Source organism: Brachycentrus maculatus, unplaced genomic scaffold, assembly GCF_059751285.1.
Source record: "Brachycentrus maculatus isolate JH-2025_06_01 unplaced genomic scaffold, ASM5975128v1 h1tg000396l, whole genome shotgun sequence".
Lineage (NCBI taxonomy): Eukaryota > Metazoa > Arthropoda > Insecta > Trichoptera > Brachycentridae > Brachycentrus > Brachycentrus maculatus.
Window position 1 is genome coordinate 1,712,395 of NW_028281145.1, and position 8,247 is coordinate 1,720,641.

Consider the following 8,247-nt stretch of genomic DNA (forward strand, 5'->3'; position numbering starts at 1 on the left):
TTCTTTACATCTCACCAACAGATGTCTCTAGTGAAGTTCTAGTGATTTATGAACAAGGTTTCTAAATTGGTTCATATATATAGAACTTCCAAGAATTTGAGTAGTGTGGTTGTCAATAATGGGTGGAATTGGTGAATGTTACACGTGTGTAAGGTGATCACTTAAACCAGCCTATGACGGTCGTAAGCCCCGTAAATGCCCAGACTTCCATATTCTTCTTCATCTTTGATGAGATGTCAAAAAATAATACAAATAAATATAAATAACATGTTTAATAGATTTTCTTACTAACGATGTTAACCTAATCGTTTTTTTTTTTATATTTACAAATAGCCACTCTCGTCTTAATTAATAAAACAAACCAACTAATACACCATCACACCGTTTCCCCATAGGTGCAGGCAGTAAGTATATTTCTATCTCAAAACTTATCTGATTTTCAGACTCGCTTCGGTTCTACATCTCCTCTCATACACGTACTATAAATATTTTAGTGCGTTTCCTTGTATATTTATAAAAGTACCTTTAAGGTTCTCTCAATCTTCAAATTTAGAACGCATGTGACTGCGCTAGAGATTGGAGAGAGTGTATTAACACGTATTTATTTTTAGTATATGCATTAAAATTTAGCTTTTATAAGAATATATACTGAAAAAAAAATAAACTAAAAAATTCAATCACCTCAAATGTTACCTGGGGTTAAAGAAAATTAAGTTGGGCCTTAATAAGTCTTCTTACTTACGATATTAACCTAACCGTTAATTATATTTACAAATAATTACAATCATCCTTATAGTATCACTGTTACAAATTATAACAAACCAAGGAATTAACCATACATAACCAAAATCAATATCCCCATAAGGGTAGGCAGTGAGGATATATCCTAAAACTTATCTGCAGACTTGTTCCGGTTCTGCATTCCCTCGTACATGCATTATAATATATTTTAGTGCATTTCCATTCATATTTATAATACAACCTTTAACGTAAGCTTCCAAAACTTTACATTCACAAATTAACGTAATGACATCTTCAAATTTCCTCTTGTTAAAATATTCGGCTGCATTCTTTGGTTCCCTCATAAATAAGGGGGAGGTATGGTAGGTAGTAGGTAGGTACAGGGCAACAGGAAACGGAGTTATTACAGACCCCAAAACAAACCGCAGTGAAATTCCACCAAAGAGTGTAATTCTTGTGGTCTGAATAAACTTAGTTCACGCTTGCTCGGAGAAAGATAATGTTTTGTAATCCACTGAAAGGCGGCCTTTACCGAGACCTCGAAGCGAGCTTACATTTAAATTCATAAACTGTCTAGTTTATCACGACTAGCTTGCGTTCATTCTATTTTCTTACCCTTTGAATCAGATTGCAAATAGTTATGCCTTCGTGAATTTGTAACAGTGCTATCATAACGAATTACAGGTTATATTGGAAGTTTTAATAGTAGATACAAAGGAAAATAAAATAGAGGAAATTATTTTGAAAAAAAAAATACTTCCGAACTAAAAATTACAAGACTTAACTTTTATTTTAAGGATTTTTTTGATATTTCAACTTAGATGAGTAAGAATATGGAAGTCTGGGTATTTACAAGGCTTCTGACCTATCATAGGCTGGTTAAGTTATCGCTTTACACACCTGCACGGTTCACCATTCTACCCATGATTATACAAAAATAATTCAAACATAAAAATAATGTAATTGAACTGTTAGATTCTAAATATTAAACAACCCCGAATGCAAGTGCAAATTTTGGAAATAAAAATGATGAGAAAAATATATATTTTACGGATTTTGGGACTCCGGTATTTTATTCCAAACAAGACTTGCCAATTTCTTTGTCAATTTAAACATTAAATATGTTATCTCATATAAAAATATAATTTACATCTCTTTCAGAGACAAAATAAGCATTATGACGAATCTAAAAAATATTCTATGGAGATATTTCTGATAAGTTGTATTTTCTCATTTGTTTCCTATTGGTTATACCGAATATAACGTTTCCTATTGGTTATACGAATGTCTATGACATTCGTTTGATAATGCCCTAACAAGGCGAAACAATTGTCACAATATAATTTTTTGTGCGTTTTTGTTAAGTAAATACAACTTAGTAGACTCAAAAATCTGTGTTTGATTTAAAATTAATACATAAATTAAAATGGCGTTCTACAAATCAAACGCCAAATCAATAAATTAATTATTTATTTTGCCCTATGTTTATCATTAACTTATTATATTCAACTTACTCTTATTTGTGTTTCAGTCCGCCTCCGTAGTGTAATGGTCAGCACGCTCGGCTACCGTTCTGGAGGTCCCACGTTCGATTCCCAAGGGGGGTAAAATAAATATAAGTGATTTTTTCACTGTCATATTTATTCAATATTACCCTGGACTGGTACCTGAAGCGGAGGGCTGATCACCTTTCCTTCATGTGTAAACCATCAAGATGACACTGCGTTTATATGACGCAGTGCCCTATGCACCATTGGGGTGCGGATAAGGGTTTTATTATTATTATTATTAATGTTAACCCAATGTCCCAAAATGCGTAATGAAAATTACTCTTTGGGAATATTATGTGTGTAATATATTTTTAAAATAAATAACTAAAATAATTTAGGGGACAGCAATGTAATGCATTTAGAGGGCTTATGAGTTGTCATCGACTGGCCTAAGTTATCACTACACTTAAGTATCTTTCAATCTTCCCCTTTGAATATTCATATTGCTTAATTTTCGATTAAAATTAAACATTGAGTTTTCCCATCCTTTTCTACTTGGTGATGATTGAAGAATCTCTCAGATTCATTGCCCTTCTCTTGTCACCTTTCAGAAAGGGGAGCAGAATTTGTATCTTATCTCTGATGACGTGGATGAGAGAATATCTCCACTTCCCACCCTATTCTTGGCAGAACTCACCCTTCTATTTATTACTCAACACGCGGAGTGTTCGAAATTTTGGAATTCATTAAGATTCGTTGAATATAGCTTCGCGATAAGCCAAGTGTTATTCCAGCTTTCAGGAATCTCGGGGGATGATAATGTAAGCCAGATGATACGCAAGTTCACGTTTCCTTTAAAATCATTTCTTAATTATCTACAAACATATGAGCAAAAAAAATGGTTGAATTTTCTTTCGGGGAATATTGATTATTACATTCTTCAGAAATATTTTTTTTAATTTTTCCTTGCCTACAGCTACTTTAAATTATTAATATCAAATGGATATATAGCAAACGAATAAATATTTTTCAAGTTTTATTATTTTATATTTGCAAACAGTAAATTCCTTATGATACAGAAACTATACAATATTTCACTTTTTTTAAATGTGTTTGAAATGAAAAGTTTTTGCATACGTACGAGTACATTACATTTGACATATTTAGAATCAAAATTACTATTTCCTCGGTCATTCTCTGGTTCTATTACCAAACTTATTTGCCTCAAAGATTTGTTCAACTATCCTTTCTTCACTCATTCGATTCACATCCCCAAACCATTTCAACACACCTTTCTTAATTTTATCCATAATGCTTGATAAAGCTTGGCACGTTGTCAAGTCAGGAGTTGGAATAATCGGAGGATATACCATATATGAGGAGATGCATGAATGTGGAAGAGGTGAAGATTGTTTGTAAAAACAGATTATTTTTTATAATAGAAATATTCTAGTATTTCCTTTACAAAATATATTTGCAGAATTCTTAGGCGTCATCCAATTCATTTTCACTTTGATATAATCATTATCTTTTTATCTCGAAAATTATTCAGAAATTGATGAAAAGGGCGATTTAATATTATGTAATCTAAGCCATGAATTGGGGTCTCGATTTCCATTTAAATGAGATTTTACGATATCTCTTGAAAGACATTATTAGGTATCCAAGTAAATTAAGGTTAAATCAAAACATACAAGTTGTAATGTACATTTTAGAAAATAATCGTAATCAATTTAATAACCAAGAAATTTAGGTGTGAAATCAGTCATAGTCTGTATATATTTTCTCATTAATTGAGCTTTCAATTCTACGTAGAAACAGTAATTACCAGTTAGTTGACATCGTTACATTTACTGGCACTTTGTATAATCCTTGGTCACCTAAATAATGTCGCCGTGTTAATCTCTACATCTTTCGTTAACTATGAATTAACGGCTATAATAATATTGTCTGAATGGGCGAAACGTTTAAAATTACGAAGTTTAAAACATTCAGGAGATTAAAATATGAAAATCGTTCAAATGGAAAATACTATACTAGAACACTAAAAGCAAGCATTAAAGATTGTAAAATAAAGTGGAGGATTTACGATAATAGGTACAAAATATAGTTAGATGTATTTTTCTTGTTATTACAATATTTTTTAACTATGGATCGAACAAAATAAATTCTAGGAAAAAATGGTTAAAACATAAGTGTTTGAGAATTAAATGTAAAGCAAACTTAGTTAGTCATTTTCAAACATAAATATTATGGTTTAAATTTTTTTTTTAATTAAAAATTAAAAAAATTCAAGATTACGGCTAACGCGACAGGGCGCGATATCTCTAAAATCCGTATTCGAAAAACCCCTTTTAACAATTACAAAACAAGTACTAAATTTGTTATTAAACGCAAAATCTGTAATTCCAGCGACTGGACCATAAATAATCTATTCCGTCAGTCTTTACTCTCAATTTTAAATTCCGGACCATTCAATAAGATCTAAATCATTTATATCTGAAACCCTGTTCAAAGTCAGTAAACTCAAACGGCCAGATAATGACAAGTAACGTATTTAGTTCTACAGCCGTTTGGCAGTTACACGAACATTTATCGAAGGGCCTAAATGCCGGACCAATCATTCATCCATTTCATTGCCGATTTCCCCATTGTTCGGAAAAGGTAATGGCTGTATGGTTTAGGGTTTAGTTTAGGACGGCCGATCGCGGTTTTACGGTTTTATTTTCGCCCATCACGCGATACGTCAAGTTTCCAGTCGCCAGCGCCGCCCCCGTGGAGAGCGGCCTTTCCCTGAACCTATTATTTGAATACAGAACAAGAGAGTTCCGGCTTTCGCCCGCGAGGGTCATTAATTTATAATGTGAAAATTGCTACTCGCCAGTAACGAGTTGGTGAGTTCTAGCCGTTCTACGTATACCTCTAGCACTCGTACTATGAAGGAGGTCGTTCAAAATCTCACTATGTTTCAAGTACCTATTAGGAAATGAATTAAATGTTTTTTAAATGTAAAAATTGCATTAATAAGAAGCACATCATTTTACAACTTGTTGCATAATACACGGCTTTAAAAATAATAACGCAAATTTTATAATTTAAATTTGTAATAATTTAGTTTTAAATACTCTTTCCTGAACTTTTTAAGACAGATTCAGGCACCATGTTATGGTTGAATACTAAACCTGTTTTTAAATAGTGAGTTTAAAAAACATTTTTTTTTTTAATTCTCCTTGATATTGAAATGAATATTTTGTAAAATTTATTTCCAGTTATGTATTTTTTTCCTAAACAAGCCTCTTCAAAATACAGACTTCGGAGGTTATTCCTATATATGAAACTGTATTATAATTATAAAATTTCATCATACACATAATTATAAATTACAAATCACACTAATGTTTCAGTTTTCCCGTGGCAAGGGCACATTTAACAATATTTATTAAAATAACCATAATGAGCGAAAAATAATTTTAATCAAATACGACATAACCGAATGATACGATATACTTCAGATATACCCTATTCTATTATCCGTTTATGAATAGCTCTTATACATTAAGTTTATATTTTTAATTACTTTATAGGTAATATATGCAGGTTGTTCGACTGTATTGCATAATAATCAAAGTTATTTTGACCAAAAGATGTAAATGTTAGATTTTGTTTAATGTGTTTCTGTGTTTTGGATCATGTAGTTATATGTACGTTACCAAAAACTATGTTAATTTTGATATGTGTGCTTTGCTGGAAGGTGCTTTCTTATGTCATGCGAGAGAAAATCTTACATACATTTTAAGGATAATTTTAGCATAAAGTTGTTTGACTGTCATAAGTTGTAATTTGTTCAATATTTCCTCTCTGGGAGACCTTCTCGGCACTTTAAGTATTATTTTTAACATTTGCTATACATATATCAAATAAAAACTTGAAATAATTTTACATTCCATGAAATACTAGTATTTCATAATTCTATCAACGGTTATGTACAAACAACATAATATGTAAGTTAGTACTTCAAAGAATAATAATTTTAACCTCAAATTTCATACTCCGTTGCACTAGAGCCAAGTTGAACAGCGACTCCGGTCGGTTTTATTATTAAAATCACGAGGCCTTTAATTTTGCTCAACAATGCTTTAAATTATTACAGTTTATGCAAAAGTTTGCTCGGGTAGCTACAACTCACAAAGCCGTACTTTGTTACTCTGGTAATTCTATAGCAGGAACTAGACTGCTATTTTTCTGCTCGATATTACTCGTACCCCCTCGGGGTGATGACTTTTAAATTACAAGGCAGAGTGTTTTTATTTTGCAAGTATTCAAACAACCCTTTCACCTATACCGCTTTTATTATTCAAATTGGACGATACACCTTATTCTGGTATTAAATTTTAATCTTTGGTAAACCAATCGATATTATACGACGATTGTGTTTTATTTGTACTAATTTATAAAATAATAGAGTATTGATAGAAATTCTAAATTATTTCATGGATAAAATAATTATAACAATAGTGATGTTACAATGTTATAATATTTCATTCCGACCTGACTAAGGGGTGGGTGCAATAATAGTAGTATAAAATAAAAACTAACTAATTAACTAACCATCACGCCGCTTCTCTGCAGGGGTAGGCAGAGAGAATAGAACGCCACACCACTCTGTCTTTGCAAACATTCTTCGCCTCTTGCACGCCGATTATTACCTGACCGCTTCAAGTATTTGGCATACCTGATCGTGCTTAGTCTCGATCTTCCTCCGCTCCTTTTTCCAATTACATTCGCCTCATAAATTTGTTTTACCGTTCTTTCCTCACTCATTCGTTCTACATGTCCAAACCATCTCAACACACCTTTCTTAATTTATAAAAATTATTTAGTAAAAACAATAATTAGTGGGTATAATAATAATGTGACTTTTCAGGATTAATTCATAAATAAATAAAATCATTTTCAAAAAAAACAAGCATTAAAGATGTTAGTTTAATTCTAACATAATTTTCTCGAATGAACTGACTTGTTATGTTACGACACAATTTTCCGATTGATACCTTAATTTATCGGCGAAATTGTTGATGAAATTTACCCGATATATAATGGGGCTATGTTAACATAATAATATGTGTGTGGGCTCTAACCTAATATGTTACACATTTCCTGTTTGTAAGATGATTCTTGAACTTGCTACTAATCACAATAATATGATGTCACACTATCAACATCACTTAAGGGAGGCTTTGATGTCAATCAGGATTAATTATTGCCTTCGCAATCTTGCACGTAACAAAGGCTCCTAAATAGATGTTCATTATCTACAAGGGGTTGTACGATGTAGGCACGTGTATTTGTATGTAGTTCATGTACAAATTTACTAAACATACATATACTTTCATGTAGGCATTGAACGATGATATAATAGTAATTTTGTTACATGTGACACTGTCAATAATACAAATTTTGTACCTACACAAATATGTATATATAAGTGCAATTTTTTCCGCATTTTAATTCCTAAATTTTAAATATGTTCTTCCTTATCCAATTTTCTAGCATTTCTCATGTATGTGATTAAAATCCAGGATTCGGGCCCCACATACGAAAAAGTTTATGCTCAGTAAAAAGCTCTTTCATTCTTGTAATTATAGATGTCTCTAGTGAAATTCTAGTGATTCAAGCACCATGTTTCGAATTTGAACAATATATATAGATGTTCCAAGAATTTGAGTAGTGTGGTTGTCAATCATGGGTAGAATTGGTGAATGTTGCACGTGTGTAAAGTGATCACTTAAATCAGCCTGTGACGGTCGTAAGCCCCGTAAATGCCCAGACTTCCATATTCTTCTTCATCTATGATGAGATATAAAAAATGTTGAATTAATTTTGCAACTGTTGGTAATCGAACACGCGACGCCAGTTTCGTAGTCGAGCATCAGTCATGGTTGTAAGCATGACAATGATGGTTTACTCTCTTTTTCATTCGAAAACATCAATATTTTCTTCTCCATTTGGTGTATAA